Below are 14,355 nucleotides of genomic sequence, written 5' to 3'. Positions count from 1 at the left end.
GGATGCAGATACTATTAGCTACCCGCGAGCGGGTTTGAAATCGGAACTACAAATCAACAAACCAATTGCCAATATTACAGGACGGCAGAGGCGGCGAGATGGCAGAAACGTTAGCACGCCGGGCGAAATGCGTAGCCGTATTTCGTCTGCCGTTACGTTCTGAGTTCAAATTCCGCCGAGGTCGACTTTGCCTTTCATCCTTTCGGGGTCGATTGAATAAGTACCAGTTACGCACTGGGTCGATATAATCGACTTAATCCGTTTGCTTGTCCTTGTTTGTCCTCTCTGTGTTTAGCCCCTTGTGGGTAGTAAAGAAATAGAAATAGGTATTTCGTCTGCCGTTACGTTCTGAGTTCAAATTCCGCCGAGGTCTACTTTGCCTTTCATTCTTTCGGGGTCGATAAATTAAGTACCAGTTACGCATTGGGGTCGATGTAATCGATTTAATCCGTTTGTCTGTCCTTGTTTGTCCTTTCTGTGTTTAGCCCCTTGTGGGCAATACAGAAAAATGAAACGTTAGCACGCCGGGTGAAATGTTTAGCGGTAATTCGCCTCTCTTTATGTTCTAAGTTCAAATTCCACCGAGGTCGACTTTGCCTTTCATCCTTCCGGGAACGATAAAATAAGTACTAGTTGAACACTGGGGGGTCGATGCAGTGGACAACAGTTGTAGAACTTGCAGAAATCAATAGAACACCAGGAAAAATGCATTGCAATATCCAGTAAAATTCTGATTTCAAATTCCACCAAAGCAGTTAGACATTAATCTCTTTGGAGCCGATAAAAGAAAGCATCAATTAAACACTGTTTAATTGTTTGTTCCTTCTCAAGCCATGTCTGGTTCATAAGGGCCGGTTTCCCGATTTCCTTGGCATATAGATTCCCCACCTGAACAGGACGCCGGTCCGTCACAGGTGAGCTGCAAGATGCAAGAGGAAAGAGTGAGAGAAAGTTGTGGCGAAAAAGTTAGCAGAAGTTTGCCATTATTATCTGCCGGAGCCGCGTGGAGCATAGGTGTCTCGCTCATAAACACACACATTACCCGGACTGAGATTCGAATCCGCGATCGCGTGTCCATTGCTCTAACCACTAGGCCATGTGCCTCCACAATTAAACACTATGGTCTATATTTGAAAATAAGGTTACTAGCTGGCAGAAATGTTAGCACGCCAGGTAAAATATTTAACGGCATTTTGTCCGTCTTTACGTTCTGATTTCAAATTCCGCCGAGGTCGACTTCGCGTTTCATCCTTTCAGGGTCGATGAAATAAATGCCAGTTGAACACCAAAGTCGATGTAATCAACTTAACGCCTTCCTTGAAATTGCTGGCCTTGTGCCACAATTTGAAATCTACGGTATTTGAGAATACCTTACCTTCAAGAATATTTGTCCTTGAATTTATACAGACTTCAAATTTTAGAAGGCTAGCAACTCTAGGAGGTGGGTAAGTCAATTACTCTTGAATTTAAATTAGAAAAACAGTCTTGTAGGATTTGCAGAAACAGTAGTGCGTCGGATGAAATATTTTAGCCTATTTAATTACAATCTTCATATTCTGAGTTCAAATTCCACCGAGGTCGATTTCGCATTTCATCCTTTCGGGTTTTATGAAATAAGTAGCAGTTAAACACTGGGGTTGATGTAATCGACTTAACTCCCTCCCTCGATCTTACTGGCCTTATGCCAAAATTTGAAATCATTATTGTAGAAGTCACTGAACCAGATTGGAGGCACATGGCCTAGTGGTTAGAGCAGCGGACTCGCGGTCGAGGGATCGCGGATTCGAATCTCAGACCGGGTGATGAGCGAAACACCTAAGCTCCACTCGGCTCCGGCAGAAGGTAATGGCGAACTTCTGCTGACTCTTTCGCCACAACTTTCTCTCACTCTTTCCTCCTGCATTTTTCCACCTGCGACGAACTGGCGTCCCGTCCAGGTGGGGAACCTATACGCCAAGGAAACCGGGAAACCGGCCCTTATGAGCCAGGCGTGGCTCGAGAAGGAACATCATCACTGAACCAGAAGCCTGACGAATGGATCTTCTCGTTCTGATTCCAAATGCTTCCATGATCGACTTTGCCTTTCAACATTCTAGCCTCGATAAAATAAAGTCACCTGTCAAATAATGGGGTTGATGTATTAGATTATCAAAATAAATTAATTTATCTCCCCATTTATTTGAATCCTTCCCAGTGTTATTTGAATTAACACAAAATTATTTTTATCGTTTTCTTTTATGTATTTAAATTTTGTAGTTTTGTTCTATCTCTACAATTCTTGTTTATCGTTTTTCAAATTTGAATAAATCTTACCTCTTTTGAGACATATAATGGTAGAGGTCCAAGTAAGAAAAAAAAAACAAACAAACAAAATAAAACAAAAAAAACAAAAAAAAAGCGAATGAATTTATCTGACAACCCAATAAATGTGGTATTGTGCTTATGGAAGTAATTAATATTGTAGGGTAGCCCCAGCTTACAGCAACATAAATTGTATAACACATACAGTGTTCTGCCTGGTGGATTCTCTGGAGGTTAACGACACTTGTTCTCCTATAAAAACAGACGTTGATTTACAGGACATGTAACTCCGACATCTCGGGTAGTTACTCACTACCCTATTGACTCGGCTATATACGTTATAATCATTCTAAATATAAATAATTAAATAAACAAATAACTAAAGAATAACAAATAGAAGGAATAAAAAAAAAAGCCATTTAAAACACATCCAAACCTCTTTAAGTGATACATGTTTCAGGTCTTTTGTATCTGACCCACTAGTCTCTCTTCAAAAGGGTTTATTTAGAGACTGTTTACATTTTAATTTTGTTTGTCTTTCCATTGTCTTCTGAGCGAATTTTTTTTTACTTCTTTTACATGCATACATACACAGATATTATATATATATATATATATATAGGCTTTTGGCGGTATTATGTTTTCATTTTTAAATTTTTATTTTAAGTTTTAAGATAAATATAATAAAACACAACAACAACCCCGCACATTCAACGTGTGTTTTTTTTTTACTCTTTCGTCTCATGCGAATGACAAACACACTTGTTTCCTGTGAATATATATCTACGAATATGTCATGTACCTGACATGGAACTTGACATTATACATACATATTGGCATACAGTATTTACCGTTAGACATAACATGACTATGTATGCATGTATGTATGTATGTATGTATGTATGTATGTACGTATGTATATATGTATGTATGTACGTTTACACGTAGGCTCATGAGTACGTACGTATGTATATAAATATATATACTCACATACATATGCGCACACGCATCTCTCTCTCTCTCTCCCCTCTCTCACTCTCTCTCTCCCCTCTCTCACTCTCTCTCTCCCCTCTATCACTCTCTCTCTCTCTCTCTATATATATATATACATACATACATACATGAATATATATACATATATATATATATATATGGATATGAATATATATATATATGTGTGTGTGTGAGTATGTATATAAATTTTTCATATGTATATATATATGCTTATGTTTCTATATATACATGTATGTATATACGTATATGTGTATGGATGGATGGGTGTATATGTATTTGTGTGGCGTGGTATGGTGTGTGTGTATGAGCTTCTCATGTACATTAAAGCATTTAAGCTTAATTGAAGAATTACACTTAAGTAGAGTATCATTCACATTTACATTTACAAGGGAAATGTTGACAGTGACCTCGAATTTTCGCCGGTCATTGACTTCGTTAGACAAATTAATGAAGCCAATGACCGGGGATAATTCGATGTTACTGTTAACTTTCCTTGTAAACACACATCCACGCACACTGACATATTTATACACCTGTACATCTACAGTTTTATCTATCTATCTATCCATCCATCTATGTAATCTAATCTATCTATCTATCTATCTATCTATCTATCTATCTATCTATCTATCTATCTATCTATCTATCTATCTATCTATCTATCAACACATATATGTATGTATATGATATTCACTGCTAATTCTTCTCAAGGTTCTTGAAGCATGACCAGTAAACAAGTGTCACCTTAGTCTGCTGGTGGTGGGCAGCTGACACTTTCCATCATACCCAGTATAATAAGCCGAGAATTTTTATCAAAATAGTATAAATACTGGTGCGTTGGGAACAGTAAGCAAAGATATAGACAAATGGCTGAAGAAGATTGGAATAGAATACCCGGTAGAGCTCCTAGAGAAAGTTTGTCTCTTAGGAGCAGCAAGTATTATCAGGAGGGTTCTAAGCACTTGAAAGACAGCTGAAAACTTGTGGATACCTAAGTTTGCAGGTAGTAACATGCTATCCACATAAATCCTACAAATCGAACCTGAGCCAAACCAAAATAATGAATACCAAGATGCAATACCAGGCAGTGGTATGAATTTCACTGTTGGTAAGTGTTATTATGTACATGATTTGTCTTAGTATAAAAAGATGGTCTACAGCAAATATTTTGCTCAATACCGCAGATAGGATTGTCAGTTGCTTGACCATAACCAGTTGAGTAAGTCCCTTAATGGCTGACAATGAGTTTACCTCTGATCACGCGCAAGTGTAGTTGGGGAGCACCATAACCATTTATTATCACCGATTTAAATTTAGTGAAATTTCCTTCTATATCTTTGTTTTTTGCATATGTTACCATATGTCATTTGTTTTTCTGGGTCTTTTGACTGTTCAGTCCTGCGGTGTGATTGCGTTATCTGTGATGGCTTCTTTTTCTTTTTCCTTCGTTGTTGATGCTGGTGGTGGTTTATGTAGTGAAAAATGTGTACAGTCTATTTCACCCTCCTTTTTTTGTATTGGACTCTTCGGAGGTGAGTTCACTAGTTCTTCCGCTTCTTTCGTGCATTTTTCATTGTCTAGGTCCGCCACATCGGCATTCTGCTCCTGTTGGCTTCCCTCATTTTTATTTTCTCTCTGGGGACACTTTATTCTAATATGTCCTTTTTCCCCGCATTGATAGCAAGTTGGTGGCCTTCCTTCTATTCCCACTCTCACCCTTATGTCCTCCGGTAGTATTATGTTTTCAGCAATTTCATTTAGATCTTGTTGTCTGGCTTGGATGACCATTTCTAGTCCGTTTCCCCAACAATTTACCTTCTTTGTCCTTGTCACCTTTAGAATTTTAGCGTCTTCCTCAGTTTTGTGCATTACGGCTGCCACCAGCCACGCTCCTTTGATTTCTGGTGGTACTCTACTTATTCTCACTCTGGCGACCCTTTTGCGACAGTATGTAGGTCACAGTGGAGTGATTTATTGACTCCTGTTCGTTGGCAAATCTCACCTCCACTGTGCCGTATTTTCTGCCTCTTGTAGAGAATGTTGTCAGGTGTTTAATTTCCTACAGACATTCTTTAATTGCTTCTTCCGTAGCTATCTCTATTTTCTTTGTAGTTGTAGATAGTGTTTTGTACACTACTGTTCTTTTCTTGGTACTTGTTGTCACTTCTTCTGGAGGAGTTAGCTTTAAACCGGATCCCTCCTTCTGAATCAGCTTGTAGTGTTCCTTCAGCTTCTTTTGTTCAATGTTAACTTTTCATACTTCTAATGAATCTGCACCTTTCCCAGATGCTGAAGCATAACTCCTGGCATGTTCTAGAACTGGTTCATACACCACTTTTTCCTTTTTTCAGTCAATTCACCCCAAAAAGGGGAAGAAGACAAACACAAGATTTAACAGGCACTCAGGTAAAAACAGCAACAGTATTTAACAAATTCAACCAAAACATGATTTATCCGCGCGGGGAGAACCTTAAACAAAGATACAACAAAGTATAACACGACTTTCGTCAAATGGGAATCAAAAATGATTTAAAACTAACAAAAATATCTTGCTGATTGAGTATGTCCACTATTTATTAGTTGTGGACCAGCCAACTTCTCACCTGAGGGCGTCCGCCACACCCCCATCCTTCGAAATTTTTTCTCTTCTTTCAACATAACATTATATAACCAGAATTATTTTTCTCTTCTTATTTAGACTTTTCTTGTTCCATGATATATATATATATATATATATATATATATATATATATATATATATATATTTCCTCTTTCAGTATAGCATTATTATTTATTCATTTCTTTTTCTTCTAAGCAGAATTATTTTGCTCCTATTTAAATTTTCTCTTGTTCCACATAGAGTTATGTTTCTTTTTTTAAAGTAAAAATCTTCAAAATGCCGCAGGTAGTACCAGTCTACATTGTTTCCCGGTAGCGCTAATAACACGTAGCGACCTGACTGAAATCCTTCGAACGGACCTATTACTGTAATTATTTTTTTGTTCCACACAGAACCATTTTTTATCAAAATGCCGCAGATAGTACCAGTCTATATTATTTACCGGTAGTGCTACTAACACATAGCGACCTGACCTAAATCTTTCACACGGACTTATTATTATTATTATTATTATTATTATTATTATTATTATTATTATTATTATTATTATTATTATTATTATTATTATTTTTGTTGCTCCACACAGAATTACATATTTTTTCTTCGAAATGCCGTAGGTAGTACCAGTCTACATTGTTTACCGGTAGCGCTATTAACACATAGCGACCTGAATTAAAATCCTTCGAACGAGCTTTTTCACTGTGTGTAGTTCAGTTCTGTGCTAGAGTTCCAGTTTTATCAAACATATTTTCTTCAGAATATGTTTCTATATATTTTTCACTACGTGTATATTAATTTTTCACTGTGTGTAGTTCAGTTCTGTGTTAGAGTTCCAATTTTATCAGACATTTTTTTAGAATCCTCTTTTTATATATTCACTGTGTGTATGTTCAAATTCCACCTCGGGATTTTTAACATTTTTTCCACTGGGTGAGCTCCGAATCCTCGTCGCCACTGATATGTCCCGCATTATGACAACATAACTTCGTCGTCTGCGTAACTGGCCCGTACGGCGTACATCGCCGACTGACACTTCTTACTAAGTCTGTTCGCTATTTATTAGTAGTGGACCAGCCCAATTCTCCCCTGGGGGCGTCCGCCACAACAAGTATTTTCTATATAAATAAGGTACATAATAATCACACATATAAACATTCACATACTTCTCTTGTACGCGCACACACATATACTCACACAGAGTTGAAACGCCATTTGATTTTTCTTTTCAGCGTTGAATGTTCACTCACAGATACAAACATTCACATTTTGCTATCACCCCTTCCTTCCTTATTCATCTATCACCCCTTCCTTTCTCATTCATATGTTGTGACGGAAAAAATACAAGAGTATTAATATAGTAGAAAGAATGTTTCTGTTTTCTCTGTTGTTAAACACAATATTTTAATCATTTAGAAATATTTTAAAGTGGATGTGATTTCAAGAATGTAAGTTGTTTGTACAGTAAGAATTTATATTTTAGCGTTCTTTAAACAGACAATATTTTAATGTTTTTAAAATTATCTTCAAGTGAATAGCATTAAAAATATTCTTGGCATATTAAAAAAAATATTTTAAAGTGAAAATAACTTTAAAAATACGGTAAATATTTCGTAAAATACCCGTTCGTAACCGCGGTGTGAAATATTTTTTTCCATAGCTTTTTTTTTGTGTACATTCAACGTATGTCACCTCCAAAGATTTGGCTGCTATTTCTAGCACCTCCTGCTACCACATAACAGCTATTTGCGATAAAAGACCGAAATACCGGTTACGTGGTAGCAGGGCGTGCAAGAAATAACAGCCAAATCTTTCTTTTGGGTGGAAAGGAGCCGCTTACGCGTGATTTCGATGTCACATTCGTTGAAAGCATGTGAAATAACATGGAAATGAAAAAACTCCGTTGCTGGGAAAATCAGAGTTTTCTGGTAACGCAACAGGTCGCGGGTAGTCTAGTAACAATATAGTCTTAAAAATGAAGTACTTATTACTTTAGACAAAGTAGTCATAAATATAGAAAAAAGATATGATGAGCACCAACTGGACATTCTTGATCATAGATTTCCTCGATCAGGGCCGACCAAAGGTTAAAAAACAACACTGTTTATTCATTTTATATTAGTGTTGTTTAGTAGTTGTGTATTCGTAAGTAATCATTGACTGAGCTCAATTTTTTATCATAGTTATTACAGCCGTGACCACCCTCTTTTAATGACACTGAAAGCGCTACATTATACAGTATACTCATACGCTTTATAAGATGAAGAAGTGTTTAGTTGCTTCTATTTCTAGATGGTCACGCGACCATGTGGAGTCTCCATCGTTATTTTCCTAACGCACAGATCAGCTTCTTTACCTTTTTTTTTGTATAGTTCATCTCCTGCACTGAGTGAGACATTACTATTTTCTCAAAGCAACGTCAGTCAGCAGGATTGAGGTTATCGCTCAGCTTTGCACTGATTCTGTTCTTAGTTTCAGTTACAGTCGAATACGATCGTCATATTGTCTATTCGGTATCATTAAGTGCGGTGCGTGTCGAGCTGTCAGTGCATTTTTTCATAGCAGGAAGTTTCTGAAGATATGGCTTCTTCCAGTGAACAGTGTGCAAAAGCGCGCGCACGAGAGAGAGAAAGAAAGGAAAAGGATGAAGTACTAAGATAGATAAGTTTCTTTATTGGCCACACAGGGCTGCACACAGATGGGACAAGTTACAAGGTAGAGCTTTTCTTTTGGGGGATGAAAAAAACAAAAAAACAAAAGAAACAAAAAAAAAGGGTTGCCTAGGTTTTCGATCAAGAGGGATCGTAAAAGGGAAGAAAAGAACAAAAAAAAAAAATAAAAATAAAAAATAGAAGAAAAGGAAAAGGAACAAAAGAAAAGAGAAATGAAAAAAGAAGAAAAAAAGGGGAAAAAAGGGGAAGAGGAAAAAAAACGATCAATAGGGATCGTGTATCACAGTGTTATGATATATGGTGTAAAGGGGAAAGCAAGTAAGGTTTATCCGTGGGAAGAAAAGCCTACGAAAAAGACCACTAAGATAGATAGATAGATAGATAGATAGATAGAGATAGAGAGAGAGCAAAGCGTCTGCTGCTTTTCTTTTTCTTTTCAGCTTTAGGTCATCCCTGACCTGTGGTAGTGCATATGTAATCTGTCGTATGACTAGGGTTGACTGATAAATTAATGATTCATGCAACGGAGGATAGTTGTAAGTGTCGCTGTTTATCTCCAAGTTATTTCTGATAGAGCAGACTATATCGATCCAATGAGTTTACTGGTACTTAATTTTATAGATACTGGAGGATCGAGAAAAAACAAGGTCGCTCTCGGGAGGATTTGAAATCAGAACGAGAAAGAACGTAACTAAATATCACAAGGTATTTTATCTATCGCTCTATGGAGTCTTCCTGAGACGCCGCTCCTATGAAGAAATATATAATTCTTTCTCCTATTGGCACAAGGTCTCAAATTTTGGAAGTAAGGGGTGAGTCGAGTACATCGACACCAATGCTCAACTGGTACTTATTTTATGACTCCGAAAAGGCAAAGTCAATCTCAGCGGAAAATGCTAAGCATTTTGTCTGGTGTGTAACGATTTAGCCATCTTGCTTCTTTCATATATATATATATATATATCCTTGTTTCTCTCCTTGTTTTTTTCTTTGTTTTTTTTTCTGTGTATCTTTCTGTCGAAGAGCGTAGGTTCGAAACGTAAAAGACTTGTTCTATTTCTATTCCTCAGCGCCATACTAATACATTTGTTTGTTTGTACTCCACCTGCCTTCGTCTTTTGTTTATTTTCGTAAACCTTCCCGTTATATATATATATATATATATATATATATATAATATATATATAATGGCACACACGCACAAATATGCGCGCAAACATGTCGCATACATGATGGTGTGTTTCCTTGGCGAAAATGTAATGAATGACTTCTAATTGAAGCTAATATAAGATATTTTTTATTCTGTAAACTCTACATAAGGGAAGTATTACTATGACAACTGCATCGATGTAATGAGAAATTCACTGAGCTTTGACTCAACGTTATGCTTGGTTTGGTTTAAGATAGAAAACCCAGAAGGAATTATGTTGTTCATAGATTAATGTCGCCATCGAAACAATATAAGTTATTACATAATTTTAACATAATTTTTTCCGTGGCATGAGACGTTGGGACATATCGGCAGACTGTTCTCTCACTATTTTGAATATAGTCATAGCCAGGCTTTTAACTTACATCGGGCCTCGTTTCGGGTACGCGTTATTGACAAGTTACAAAAATGCCGAAGCTTATCGCTCCTTGATTTTGATTTCATATGAGTCATTTCGTTTGTCTATGACTTCTAGCTGCTTTAACACCAAATGCATTGAGGAGAATATATTTTCTTATACCTATATATTTTCTTATACCTATAAGCGCAGCCTACCCTTTCTAATTCATATTTGAATTATATATACACAAGGTGACCGTAAATGAGTTAAGAGAAATAATTCGAAGTTGCCAAGAGCATGTATTTAAATAATATAGACAAATGCAAGTATTTCAAACAACACACAACATAAATTTTTGATGTATTAAAATTATCTCTGCCGGTATAGCATATGTTCTAATTATCACGTGGTAATTGGGACTTAGCTCCACTTGAGAAGGGGAAGAAATCTCAAAAATCAAAAATTCTGCAAAGCTGAAGAAAAAGAGAAACTTATTGTCTGGAGAAAAGTGGATACTTGTGGACACGGGTTTCTGATCAATAGCGGTCATTAGTACGACACTTCGCCTACCTTATCTCCTGGAGCTAAGAGACTTAAACTTATTCAAAAAAGATTTTAAAATATTTATGGCTTTGGTGGTTTGCATAAATTAAACGAAAATGAGCTTAGAGAAATATTTCAGTGGTTAATGGAATTTTTGGTAAGTTGTATTTATAATGTATTTGTCTAAATTACTACATACTTTATCACTAAAATTTATTGAAGTCATGAGAGCATTTTGCCAAATATTTGCTGGCAAAATTCTGTCGACAATTCGTTACTGATAATTATGAAGCTGTTATTCATCTAACATCATGATTAGGTTAAGCGACAACATGATACAGTAAGCTGCCGTGCTTAACGTTGTTTGTATTGTAATAAATAAATTTGTAAACCTAGTTTCTACGATGTCGAAATGTGGTGAAACGAAAACGTTGTTTCTCGTATCGTAAGTCTGTAGGCTATAAATGGAAAAGCTTGTAAGATGGATTTTCGAACATAGTAATCATGTCAGGCCACTGCTGAGGTTTCCAGACGACTCAACTTTCTGACCTTGTCTTATACTCCAAATAATCTTTGGTAAATATTCATTTCCTTGTATAATAGACGGGTCTTCTGTTTTGTTTACAATAGAGAATATGGCATCAGCTGTGTGATGCATTTTTCGAACGAAGATTATTATTGTTATTAATGAAAGTAGCGTCTTAATACAAAGTACTTAAGAAGCTGTACTATGCTTTTGTTCTATAACAATAGCGATGAACTGTATTTGGCAACCATGTCTGTACTCTACCTTCACCAAAAGTCATGAGATAAATATTTTCCGAGATAAAGATTTTCCGTAACACACACTTCACCTACACCACATTCTACTTTACATACTAGGTTACCTTTCTCCTGCTTATACTCTTTACTCTTTTAATTGTTTCAGTCATTTGACTGCGGCCATGCTGGAGCACCGCCTTTAGTCGAGGAAATCGACTCCGGGACTTATTCTTTGTAAGCCCAGTACTTATTCTATCGGTCTCTTTTGCCGAACCGCTAAGTGACGGGGACGTAAACACACCAGCATCGGTTGTCAAGCAATGCTAGGGGGACAAACACAGACGCACAAACACACACACGCATATATATATATATATATACATATATACGACAGGCTTCTTTCAGTTTCCGTCTACCAAATCCACTCACAAGGCATTGGTCGGCCCGGGGCTATAGCAGAAGACACTTGCCCAAGGTGCCACTGAACCCGGAACCATGTGGTTGGTTAGCAAGCTACTTACCACACAGCCACTCCTGCGCCTATATATATATATATATATATATATATATATATATATATATATATATATATAAACGCCATGATGGATAAAACTAAAGAACACTGAGAAAGAATATCATCTCATACATGTATACATATGCTAAATATATACGTATATTAAATATAATTCCGCTAGAGATAAGCATGTGTTTTTGCACTCATTTACCTTCATTAGTGGCAACAAAAGTGAAGGATTTAACATAAAAGAGCAGTTATAAACCGGAGAGCCAGAACGATTAATACCGGAAAGTTTGGGGAAGAATCGAATGTATGGAGAATTCTATCACAGATGTTTTCCTTGAAAAATAAAAGAAACAATAAAAAGGAAAAATTTCACAAAATTTCACAAAAATATCTAAAAATCAAATAACAAAAAAATGTGCATTATATTTATTGCACAAAGTCTATATCGTAAATATAATGTAAATACTTTTTTCATGTAAATTGTCTTTGAAGAGAGTTCGATGAAGAAGAAATGAATCAACGTTTACAACAATAATATGATGTTATGATGGCTAAACCAAATAAAAGATTAGGAAACAAACATAGTCACATAGTTTAAAGTAAATATAAACATATATTAAATATATTTTCATAGGATATAACTTGTATTTCTTGCAATCACAGCAGTAAAATAACTGGTGTTACACCTTTATTAGAATATGTATGCATGTGTGTATGATTTAATTTCAATGAAAAAAAAACTTCTTGGTGATGTAAAGAACAAAGGGATTGTGTTTCTTTAGCATGTACAGATTTTCCCCAAACAAACCTTCGTGAAACTACTCAAGATTGGCTTTTATAGGCTACATTGTACATAATGTCCACAAAGCAAAGATAGTTATACAAAGTAATAAAATTTTAGTCGAATGTTTTTATCGCTACCTCAGAATGGAAAGGCTAAATTTACCATGACAAGTTTGAGCGTAAAACACAGAACTACATACCATTCGGTATTTATGTTGAACGCTGTATCTTTTCAGCTTCTACATATGCTTTCAAAATACTGAGAAGCAATTTAAACCATAGTTATAAAACCGTCATTTAATGTTTGTGTGTGTAAGTTGAAACTGCATAAACAATTGAATCACGTACGTGTTGAATCTATTGCTTTTTATTAACGTGGTTAAATACCTACGTCTTTCCTATGTTTCTTTACATTTTGGATTTTTATATTGCCATGGACATATTCATTTTGAAGACGTATTGTCGATTAAACTAATTAAGAAGCCACAGCAAAGTCACTCAACTATGAAATACCGTTTACAATACCAGAAACTCCTCCATATATAAATACATTTGTAATTTTACTGTTACATTCACTCATGAAGAAACCAGTAATTAAACTCATAACCGCAACCAAAACAACATTTACAAATAAAAAACGATACCAACAAACGTGATCAAGAAAAATGTAAAACAAAATTTCAACAAATTTAACAAAAAATAACTTTATTTATATAAACAGTGCGAAATAAAAAAAAAGAACAATTTAGAACATGTTCCCACAACAAATAAAGAACATACAACAAAAAAAATAACCAATTATCAGGCAGCAAAATAACAGTCACTCAGCAAACGTAAAACGTAAACTGGTAAACAAACAGAAGCAAGAATACCCACGAGCAAGAATACACATATCAAACAGAGTTTTAACAGCTTTCGTTCGAAGATCGTTGTAGCTTGAGCTGCTATACCCAGATCCGTTTCTCTAACCTCTTTCCTTTGTCTTCTCGTATTTTTCAACTGCATGGTTGAAAGTCCCATCATTCGCAGTATAACGACAGGACTGTGTGAGCAAGTAATATTTTAAGGCAACTTTTCTAACCCTCTCCTCGCACAAAGGAAACCTGTGCCCTCGTAAAATAGATGGCTTTGTAGTTAAGAGGAGGGCACGGACTGTGAAATTGTTCAGATAAGTTTCACAGAACGGCCATCTACTTCTTACTACCATACGTGCAAAGCTCAAGCTTTCTCCACCTATATATATATATATATGATCAAAATTGAGGGAGTGGAACAAGTAACACCCAGGCTGGATTTTATCTGTTCCACTCCCGCATTTGGAGTTTTATTAACATTCATGACAATTCTTGTTGCTAACCACGAGCTATACAGCAATCTTAAGCTTATCGAATTTCCTCGTAACTTCAATATGGGAAAAAGTGTGTAAGTGTGTAATCTTCGACGCCAATAAATTGTCATTCTTCCAGAATTTAGACTCTTTGGTTTCTATACATGCCACGGTCTGCTTGAAGCCTAATAACTTCCTTGGATCTTATCTTTTTATATCGATAACAAATAATATGGTGGGGGAAATAAAATCAGGGAAATTAA

At 36.0% G+C, this 14,355-nt stretch overlaps 1 long non-coding RNA gene across 1 annotated transcript in view; it reads left to right on the top strand.

Moving 5' to 3' along the window:
* The window catches only part of LOC118766199, a 25,195-nt gene extending 13,856 nt beyond the window's left edge, over positions 1 to 11,339 (top strand). The window contains exon 3 of the long non-coding RNA XR_005002105.1: positions 11,328 to 11,339. This is a non-coding gene — a long non-coding RNA (uncharacterized LOC118766199). The remainder of the gene's footprint in view (positions 1 to 11,327) is intronic.
* Positions 11,340 to 14,355: the final 3,016 nt, after the last annotated feature.

This window comes from Octopus sinensis, linkage group LG1, assembly GCF_006345805.1.
Source record: "Octopus sinensis linkage group LG1, ASM634580v1, whole genome shotgun sequence".
Lineage (NCBI taxonomy): Eukaryota > Metazoa > Mollusca > Cephalopoda > Octopoda > Octopodidae > Octopus > Octopus sinensis.
This window is presented reverse-complemented; position numbering and strand designations above follow the sequence as displayed.